Genomic DNA, 9,304 nt, shown 5'->3' on the forward strand with positions numbered 1-9,304 from the left:
TGGCTGTGTTGCCAAGCCACTAATCATAATTTCTAGGATCAGTCAACTATACTCCTTACTTTTACTGCCTAAGGGGGACTCAGGACGCGCAGATTGCTGAAAAACGTACTGCATGGGTGCCTCAGTGCAGCCAGAAGGCATTCATCCATTTCTGACACCCCATCACCTTTGTGTTCTATAGTTATTTTATTTATTTTTTTCACTGTTTCAGTTTTTTAAAATCTTCAGTCTTTTTCAGAGAGATTCCCATCTGCTTCATTTAAAAAAATCATCACTACCCGTAGTTGTCTTATAATTAAAGCAAAGTCTATTCAAATTATTTTTGAATTCATATGTTGGGGGATATATCTTTCAACTTGACAATCAGCACTTAAAAAACATCCTCAGAAAAAGAAGTTGTATTTCTCATGTTTTTATAACAACAGCAGTAGTAACCACACTAACACGGCTGCTCTTTTGAGCTATTACCTTTTGCCAACCTCTCTGCACTCAGTGCCAAGGGCTTTATCAACATTGTCTTACTTAATCTACACAAACATCTTTGAAGCTCAGCATTATTACCGATATTTTACAGATGATGAATCTGAAACTTAGAGCAGGTAAATAGTATGTTCGGTGCAGTACAATTATTAAATGGCAGTGCTATCATTGAGCCCAGACTGGTTTGACCTCCAAGCTCTTGCTCTTAACCACTTCATTATCCTGACTTCATGCTTTGTAAAACATGATATGTTATCATGTATGCATTCCTTTGGTTGGCTAATTCACAATTATATGGAGTAGGTCTTCCTAGTGTTATCAGCATCTTACAGATAATAAAATCAAGACATAGAGATTACACTAAAAACACAAAATTATTTGTTGAACCATATCAAAGAGTTTAAGAAAAACTTTTGATTACTGTGGTTTGCCATTAGCTTTATGTGATTTTTTTTTTCCTTTTGGCATAATGTTATCTACTAAGATATATTCTAGGGTAAAAATGAGGGACAATGAAAAGTTTCGAGATAAAAAGGCAAATGATCACTTTGACATTGATTAAAAACAATAGGAGTAATTGGGAAACTTCTGTGAATTATTTAGATATCAATGATTTTTGGTTTAGATTTTTTTTCCTCGGTACTTACACGTGGCCACATGTGGCTATTTATTGTACATTTACATTAATTACATGAAATAAAATTTTAAATTCAATTATTCAGTCACACCAGTCATATTTCAAGTCCTAAAAAGCCACATGTGGGTAGTGGCTAGCATATTTCAGAACACAAATAAAGAACATTTTCAGCATCAGGAAAATATGTACTGCAAAATATAGGTCTAGACACTTAAGCATACGTAGAAATGCCAAATTGGGTTAAGATGTTATCAAAAGCTAATCCTCAGACTTGGTATTAGACAAATACATATGTTATCAATGTGCTGCTTACAAAAATATAAACCTAAATGTTTGTATTTGGTGATTTGAGCTTTAGTTTTGACTGAAAATGGAAAAGAGTCGCAGTTCTAATTTATTTATTAAAGATTTTTAAATGCTAGATTTACATAATTATGTAAGTTCTGTTTGCAGGTAGAAAACTATAGTAGCAATCCTTTAAGAATATTTTTTCCCCAAAAATCATGGTATCAAATAATGTCTATACATCATTTAAGCTTTACAATAAAGTAGTTTTATCCTCAAATGTTAAAAAATAAATAATAAACAATTGAGGCTTAGGAAAATGCCCAGCACCCAGTTGATAACTGGTAGGTCTAGATGCAGGGAATTAGACTCAGATCTTAAATATACTAAATATACTCTGAGCTACAAAAGTACATTTATAGTGGGGGCTTCCCTGGTGGCACAGTGGTTGAGTCCGCCTGCCGATACAGGGGACACGGGTTCGTGCCCCGGTCCGGGAAGATCCCACATGCCACGGAGCGTCTGGACCCGTGAGCCATGGCCACTGAGCCTGCACGTCCGGAGCCTGTGCTCTGCAACGGGAGAGACCACAACAGTGAGAGGCCCGCTTACCGCAAAAAAAAAAAAAAAAAAGTCATTGCTCCAAGGAGCTGGGGTTACTTTGTTGGAAAATGATATTAGAAACCTAGATCTGGGTAAAAAGTATGATTTTTGCTACCAGAGTATAGTCACTCCTAGGATCTCTCAGTGGACAGAGCAAGGGGTACATGTGCACATTAACTCATGTATAAACACACACACACACGTGTATATATATGTAACCATCTGTATTTATGCAAATCAATTAGGTAAATGGTGAGGGTCAGGATTGCTGGATTGTATGATAAGACTGTATTTAACTTTGCAAGAAGCTTCCAAACTGTCTTCAACGTGGTTATACCATTTTTTATTCCCACCAGTAATGAATGAGAGTTCCTGTAGTTCTGCATTCTCACCAGTAATTGGTAGTGTCGGTGTTTTGGGTATCAGCCCTTTTAATAGGTACATAGTGGTATCTTATTGTAGTAATTAATTTGCATTTCCATGATGACAAATGATGTTGTCATCTTTCCTATGTTTATTTACCATGTGTACACCTTCTTTGGTAAAGTGTCTGTTCATATCTTTCGCCTAATTTTTTTTTTTTTTTTTTTTTTTTTTTTATGCGTTACGCGGGCCTCTCACTGTTGTGGCCTCTCCCGTTGCGGAGGACAGGCTCCGGACGCGCAGGCTCAGCGGCCATGGCTCACGGGCCCAGCCGCTCCGCGGCATGTGGGATCCTCCCAGACCGGGGCACGAACCCGTGTCCCCTGCATCGGCAGGCGGACTCTCAACCACTGCGCCACCAGGGAAGCCCCTCGCCTAATTTTAATTGGGTTAGTTGTTTCCTTCATGTTAGACTTAAAACTTCTTTGTATATTTTGGATCCAAATTCTTTATCAGGTATGTGTTTTGCAAATATTATCTCCCATTCTGTGACTTGTCTTTTTTATTCTCTTAACATGTCTTTTGAGGAGTGGAAGGTTTTCATTTTAGTGAAGTCCAAATTACCTATGGTTTCTTTCATGGATATTGTTCTAAAGTTTTATCTAAAAACTCACCCCTCTGAGGGGATGTGGGGGTTCTTGAATCTTAACCATGAAAACCTGGTAAGATTCCTGGAGGCTAACCCCATGAAAGTAAGGTAACTCCCCCAAGACTGCAGCTAAGGAATTTCTAACTTGCAAGCTGTTTCACACAGTCTCCAGGAATTTGTCATTTACCATTTGTGTTCCTACCACTATGGCGTGAGCAGCTTCTGCTCTAGAAAAGCAGAACTTTCCTGTGACTCTCTAAATTCCACCATCTCTCCAGATTTTATGGTGGTGGTTTCCCTTGCCTCACTTACCTGATAGGTACAGGAAAAGCCATTGATTTTCATTTTGTTGAGATTTTTGCTGTTGTAAGAACCTAAGAGACACCTTCCAAGTTCTTTACATGTCTGCGCTGAAACCAGAAGTCAGTAGAATTTTTTGTATATGTTATATCTCAGCAAATTTTATTTAAAAATAAATTAAGATATTTTAAAATATATTTTTACTCATCTGTATAATATATACCATTGCAGAAATATCTTACATAGAAAGCTAATACATATTAAATCATTTATGAATAGGGATTCTGCTTCTAACTTGCCACCAAACCTCCATAATATGCTTGGTCAATTTATAAAATACATCATAAAATGCATGAATGTCCTATTTAATTTATTCATTTTGTCAGGGGATTCCTTTTTGATTGATCATCTTAACAATTACCTCAAAATACCAACTGTTGCATAAATATTTAATAAATGAACAAACACACACACCAAGTGTAAATTTATTATGAACACAGTTAATCAACTTTTCAGAATTCATCTGTCAGTGGTGTCAACATTGGTAAATAGCACAAAACTCAAAAAAAAAAAAGCTTTTTGTGATGATAGCCCTGAAGGTTGATAGCAAATCTGGCTGAGTTATTAATGTGCATAGGCAAACTTTCTTCTCCTTTCAGTGAATTCTTTAAGCAATTACGAACTTTTAAACTTCTGCTATAACTCACGGAATATCCAACAAATTTTGTGTGTGTTAGGAAGGAAATATTTTTGAGTCATATGTTGTGTAGATTTTATGGTATTTGCTGAGCAAAGGGGTCAAGGATGCATACCAGTAAGATTATACAATGAAGATGAACATAGGTTTTTTGAAGGAAAAACTTAAAGGGGAGAAATGACACGGCCATTGTTTCTTTCACTCATATTTAAATAGCATGGACTGTAGATAGCTGTCAGTAGGTACAATAGTCAAGATTCTAGCAGTGATGGGCCTTTCCTGTCTTGCATAACACTAAGAACACTCCAAGAGAAAGTGACCCCCACTCTAAATCTATACAAGAAAATTTTCAATTGTTCTATAGGCCCAAGAACCACAGCAGGGAGTTTGCGGAAGAGGGCTAACAAATATAAACTCCTTTGTGATTGATAGTTATTTTTGATTGCTGCATGTAGTCCTATTCTTGGACAGATTTTAGCATTTGTCAGAGAGATTTTAAACAGGAAGCAGTAGCTCTAGCCTTGTGCCCAGAGCCATAGTGTAGAGGCATGGAGTTCGGCCTGGGAGTCCTCCTCTATGCCCCGTGGATGATCCTGGGGTGCAGGCTGGTCCAGTGATTTGTTGACACATTTACAACTACCTGCCTCCTAGGAGAAAATCTGTCCCTGGTGAACCTCATTCAGCATCCCAGGACTGCCTTTGATTCTCTGGAGAAGGCTCTGCATGACATCCTGCTTGGGAGTCACTAGCTCAAGGCTCATGGTCTCCTAGTGATGCCCACTAAGGACCCAGGGGAGCAGAACAAGCTGCTGTAACGGTGGGGTCAGGGACCAAGTCTAGGGACGTCCAAGGCTGAAGTTCTCAGAAGCCAAGGGCCAGGATAGGAAGAAAAATCTGAGTGAGAAGCTACTAAAGAGGGTACCATATAGTTTTACTTATAAGAATTTACAAACTGAAAGAAACTTTCCTAAACTAAGCTGTCAGTATCAATTTAAGATTTTTAAAAATTCAATCAACCATGCTGTAAAATAAGACTGAACTATCTTTCCATTGTCTCTATAGGAAATTACAAAGTTTCTTTTATGTGAAGAGACAAAAGAGTATTCATTTAAAAAATAGAGGAAAAAGTATTATAGGGTCACTTCAGTTAATTAAAATAATAATAGTTGAGCAATAATACATTAATATGTATAAAATAGATAACTAATAAGAACCTGTTCTGTAAAAGTAAATAAATAAAATAAAATTCAAAAAAGAATAGTTGAACAAACTGTAATTTTATATGCAATTGTAAATTTTTTGTTATTGAATATCTCCACAATTCTCCATAAATTTGCGAATTTATAATCTCAAATTCTCTCCAAACCTGGAATTAGCCTTTTAGGTAAAGGATAATTTACAATTGAATTTCTCACTATGTATAATATGTCTTTATCTATAGGATTTACTAATGGCATAATGGAGATCAGTTTTTAAAAAAATAGAGTTGAGTTATTATAATAAATATTTTACACACAACATGTAACTAAACTAATAACTTACTTTAAAAGAATATTTGAATATTTACAGCCAGTTATTCTCCAAGAATATTTTGGGAACAGCAGAAGGAAGTATTAAGTATTTGATAGAAAGAGTTTGAAACAAGAGTGAAATGGATCTGTCAGTTGAGGTTTGCAGTCAGCAGAATGAGGAAATGGGCTGTGGAATGGTGTTTATGCTAATGGCTTTACTGATCAATATCTAGAACCTTCAGTTTTAAGACTTTAGGAAGAGCTGTCATTGCCACATTTGGTAATAATAAGGATGATTGCAATCCACCCTCAAATATATGGATAGAAATCATAAAAGAAGCTGTATCTATACCTGCACAGATTTATCCATTAAAAAAAGTTAAACATAAAAAGCTTTGCAGGTGAAAATTTAGTCATTTAGAAATAAATAAAAATTTCAGTTACTATAGTTAGGGGAATGGCCTGTTTTCTAGCTACCGGAATTCTTGTTCTAGGACCTTTGGATCATCCTCTAGAAGTCTCAAAACATCTTTCTGAAGCATCTACCTCTTGATTTACAGCCCTGGCTAATTTCAAGAAATCATTAGCCTTATAAATTGCTCAAAGTTCACATTAAGAAATAAATCTTTTTCCGTAGATTCTGCAAAAGACTTTGCTTCATTCCAGTAATTTTGGCAAAATATTGGCTGCCTGGTTTATGTGTTAATGAGAATTTCTCCATGCTGCTGCTCTAACCTAAAAGCTCCAATCTACTTACCTGTCTGTGTTCTCTATTCCCGATGCTTTATCTCTGCCTCTAGCTTTGACAGCAAGATTCACTTCCTGATTAGCTTCCAAGTTCAAAATTCATTACTTCTTTTCAGTGCCAAGATATATTGAGAATAACACTTTTAAATGTCACACAGTCACTAGAAGCTCAGAGAATCATTATCAAACATTTTACTATCCAATATCTAATAGAGTTTACGATGTACCTAAAGTACAAAGAAAACATTAAAGGAAAGTGAAAATAAGTGCATAGATATTATTTAGAATTGCTAAGAGACTATATAGTGTACTATGCAAATTCTTACATGTCAACTCATTTAGCTTTGGCATTCCTAGTGAAAAGTTATCGTCAAGACCATTTAACCAAAGAAGAAATCAAGGCCCAAAATGGATAATCCAGCTTTCTTAATAACACTTTACTTGTATGTGGTAAATTTGGCTTGTAAAACTAGTAGAGCTGCACACTCTAAGCCATGTTCTTAATACATGCCATCACTGCCTTTTAAATCTAACATAGTACAGAGTTTTATATGATTTACTCATTTTTAAATTTACTCCTACTTATTGTACACATTAATTGTGCATCTACTATGTGCTCAATGGTAGGTTGCAATAAGTTTCTAGCTCATAGAAGCATTCACTGGGGCTGCCATTTTGATAATAGACTGATCTAGACAAGTATAGAAGCAAAGATATCCATTAGCAGATGATTACAGTCCAGGGAGGAGAAAATGAGGCTATGTGGTAGGATTAAACTTTGGTGGTGGTGAGATATAATCAAATACTATGTATATATATATATATATATATATATATATATATATATATATAATGATTTCAGAAGAGGTCCGAGATAGAAATACATATTTGGAAATCATCAGCTTACAAAATAATTCTATATATCATCTTTTGGTGTATCCCATGGTAAGATGAAGATAAATATAAAATAAAATCTCGTACTATAGTACTCTTGTGATATTACAATAATGCATTTGAATTATGACATCAGAAACAATGCATGTAAAATCCATTACACAGTTAATTAAAAAGTCATAATTTTAAAATCTTTGGTGAGTACTATTTTTCAATCAGTTGTCCACTCACTCTAATTGAATTATAGCTTTGTTATTTCATTGCCTATTGTTAAGAGTTACAATATGTTAAAGTGATGACATGGTACTATTTCTTTTATATGGCAACCTACATTTTATTTTTTTTTTTTTTGCGGTACGCGGGCTTCTCACTGTTGTGGCCTCTTCAGCTGCGGAGCACAGGCTCCGGACATGCAGACTCAGCGGCCATGGCTCATGGGCCCAGCCGCTCCGCATGTGGGATCCTCCCGGACCGGGACACGAACCCGTGTCCCCTGCATTGGCATGCGCACTCTCAACCATTGCGCCACCAGGGAAGCCAGGCAACCTACATTTTAACCATAAAATCTGAAATAGAAAGTGTAAAAAAAAAGAAGCCATTAGTACAACTATTTTTTTAATCTCTTAATGAAAATAGTTTTCATCTACTGAATGTAACCATACACTAATTGGAAAATAAGAACTGAGTTTATCAGTTATAGTTATCAGAAATAGCAAAATTACTACATGGGCTTTTTCTACTAACACACATGAAAAACTTTATTCTAGTCTTTTCCTTTTTTTAAGCTTTTATTTTAAACTGAGGTATAATTTACAATGTTGTGTTAGTTTCAAGTGTACAGCAAAGTGAGTTAGTTATACATATATATGTATATATATATATGCACATATATATATATTCTTTTTCAGGTTCTTTTCCATTATAGGTTATTACAAGATATTGAATATAGTTCCCTGTGAAATACAGTAGGGCCTTGTTGTTTACCTATTTTATATATAGTATGGTGTATATGTTAATCCCAAACTTCTAATTTATCTGCCCCTCCCCCATTCCACTATCTACTTTGGTAACCATAAATTTGTTTTCTAAGTCTGTGAGTCTATTTCCGTTTTGTAAATAAGTTCATTTGTATCATTTTTTTTAGATTCTACAAATAAGTGATATCATGTGATACTTGTCTTTCTCTGTCTGACTTACTTCACTTAATATGAGAATCTCTAGGTCCATCCATGTTGCTGCAAATGGCAATATTTCATCTTCTTTATTCTAGCCTTTTTCTAATAAAAAATAGTTACAGGTTTTGTGACAACATGAATTGGAGAGGACTAGAGTTATTTAATCAGTGATTTTGAAATCAATACATGTCAAGACCCTGAAAAAGCATTAACAAGTAATGATGCCCTGAGCCATTCCGCAGTCCGACCACATATTATGCTGTGCCATCACCACAGAAAGATGTGATGAAGTAAGAACTGCCTAATTCACTCCTTCAGCCTATCCATTTCCCATAGCTAGGATAAGGTGCCTCAGATTAACCAGTGTCCTGTATGAAATGTATAGAGGATGCCCATCAGGGAAACTGCCTAATATGCCTAAGCAGTCCTAAAACAGGATATTTTTATAGGAAAATCACATTATTTATGAAAAAATTCATCAAACTCTGTTGATTTTACTACCTGCAGCACTACTGGAGATTATTTACTTCAGAGTATTAACTTGAATAAAAATGTTCCCTATAGTACTTTTTATGTACTACAAATATTACATATATTGTCATACATTACATTGTTACATTATATTGTGTTACATTATGTTACGTCATGTTGTATTGTGTCGTTATATGTTATATGCTGTATCATACTATATTATACTGTATTATAATTAGATGCTTAGGATTAATGCTATCATTACTTAAATTATGGGCTTCTTTAGAACTTTAAGTTTCTATCAATTATATTTATTTACATATACTGTTGAATTCTGTCAATTACATCATAGGCAAGAGCTCCATTTATTAAGTAAACAAATGTATGAGTAAAAGTTAGGTCTTATTGAACAGTTGATTTGACATCAATACAGCTATTAAATATGTAGGGCTCTAATAAGTTCATGTATCCATCTAAATAAAAAGGGTACGC

The 9,304-nt window shown here is 35.0% G+C and overlaps 1 non-coding gene across 1 annotated transcript; it reads right to left on the reverse strand.

Annotated features, from left to right (window-relative positions):
- Positions 1-200: 200 nt before the first annotated feature.
- LOC116745375 lies at positions 201-283 on the reverse strand. Its single transcript, XR_004347411.1, has one exon. It is a non-coding gene; the product is annotated as a small nucleolar RNA SNORD79 (small nucleolar RNA).
- Positions 284-9,304: the final 9,021 nt, after the last annotated feature.

The sequence above is a fragment of the Phocoena sinus genome, chromosome 1, assembly GCF_008692025.1.
Source record: "Phocoena sinus isolate mPhoSin1 chromosome 1, mPhoSin1.pri, whole genome shotgun sequence".
NCBI classification, from domain to species: Eukaryota; Metazoa; Chordata; class Mammalia; order Artiodactyla; family Phocoenidae; genus Phocoena; species Phocoena sinus.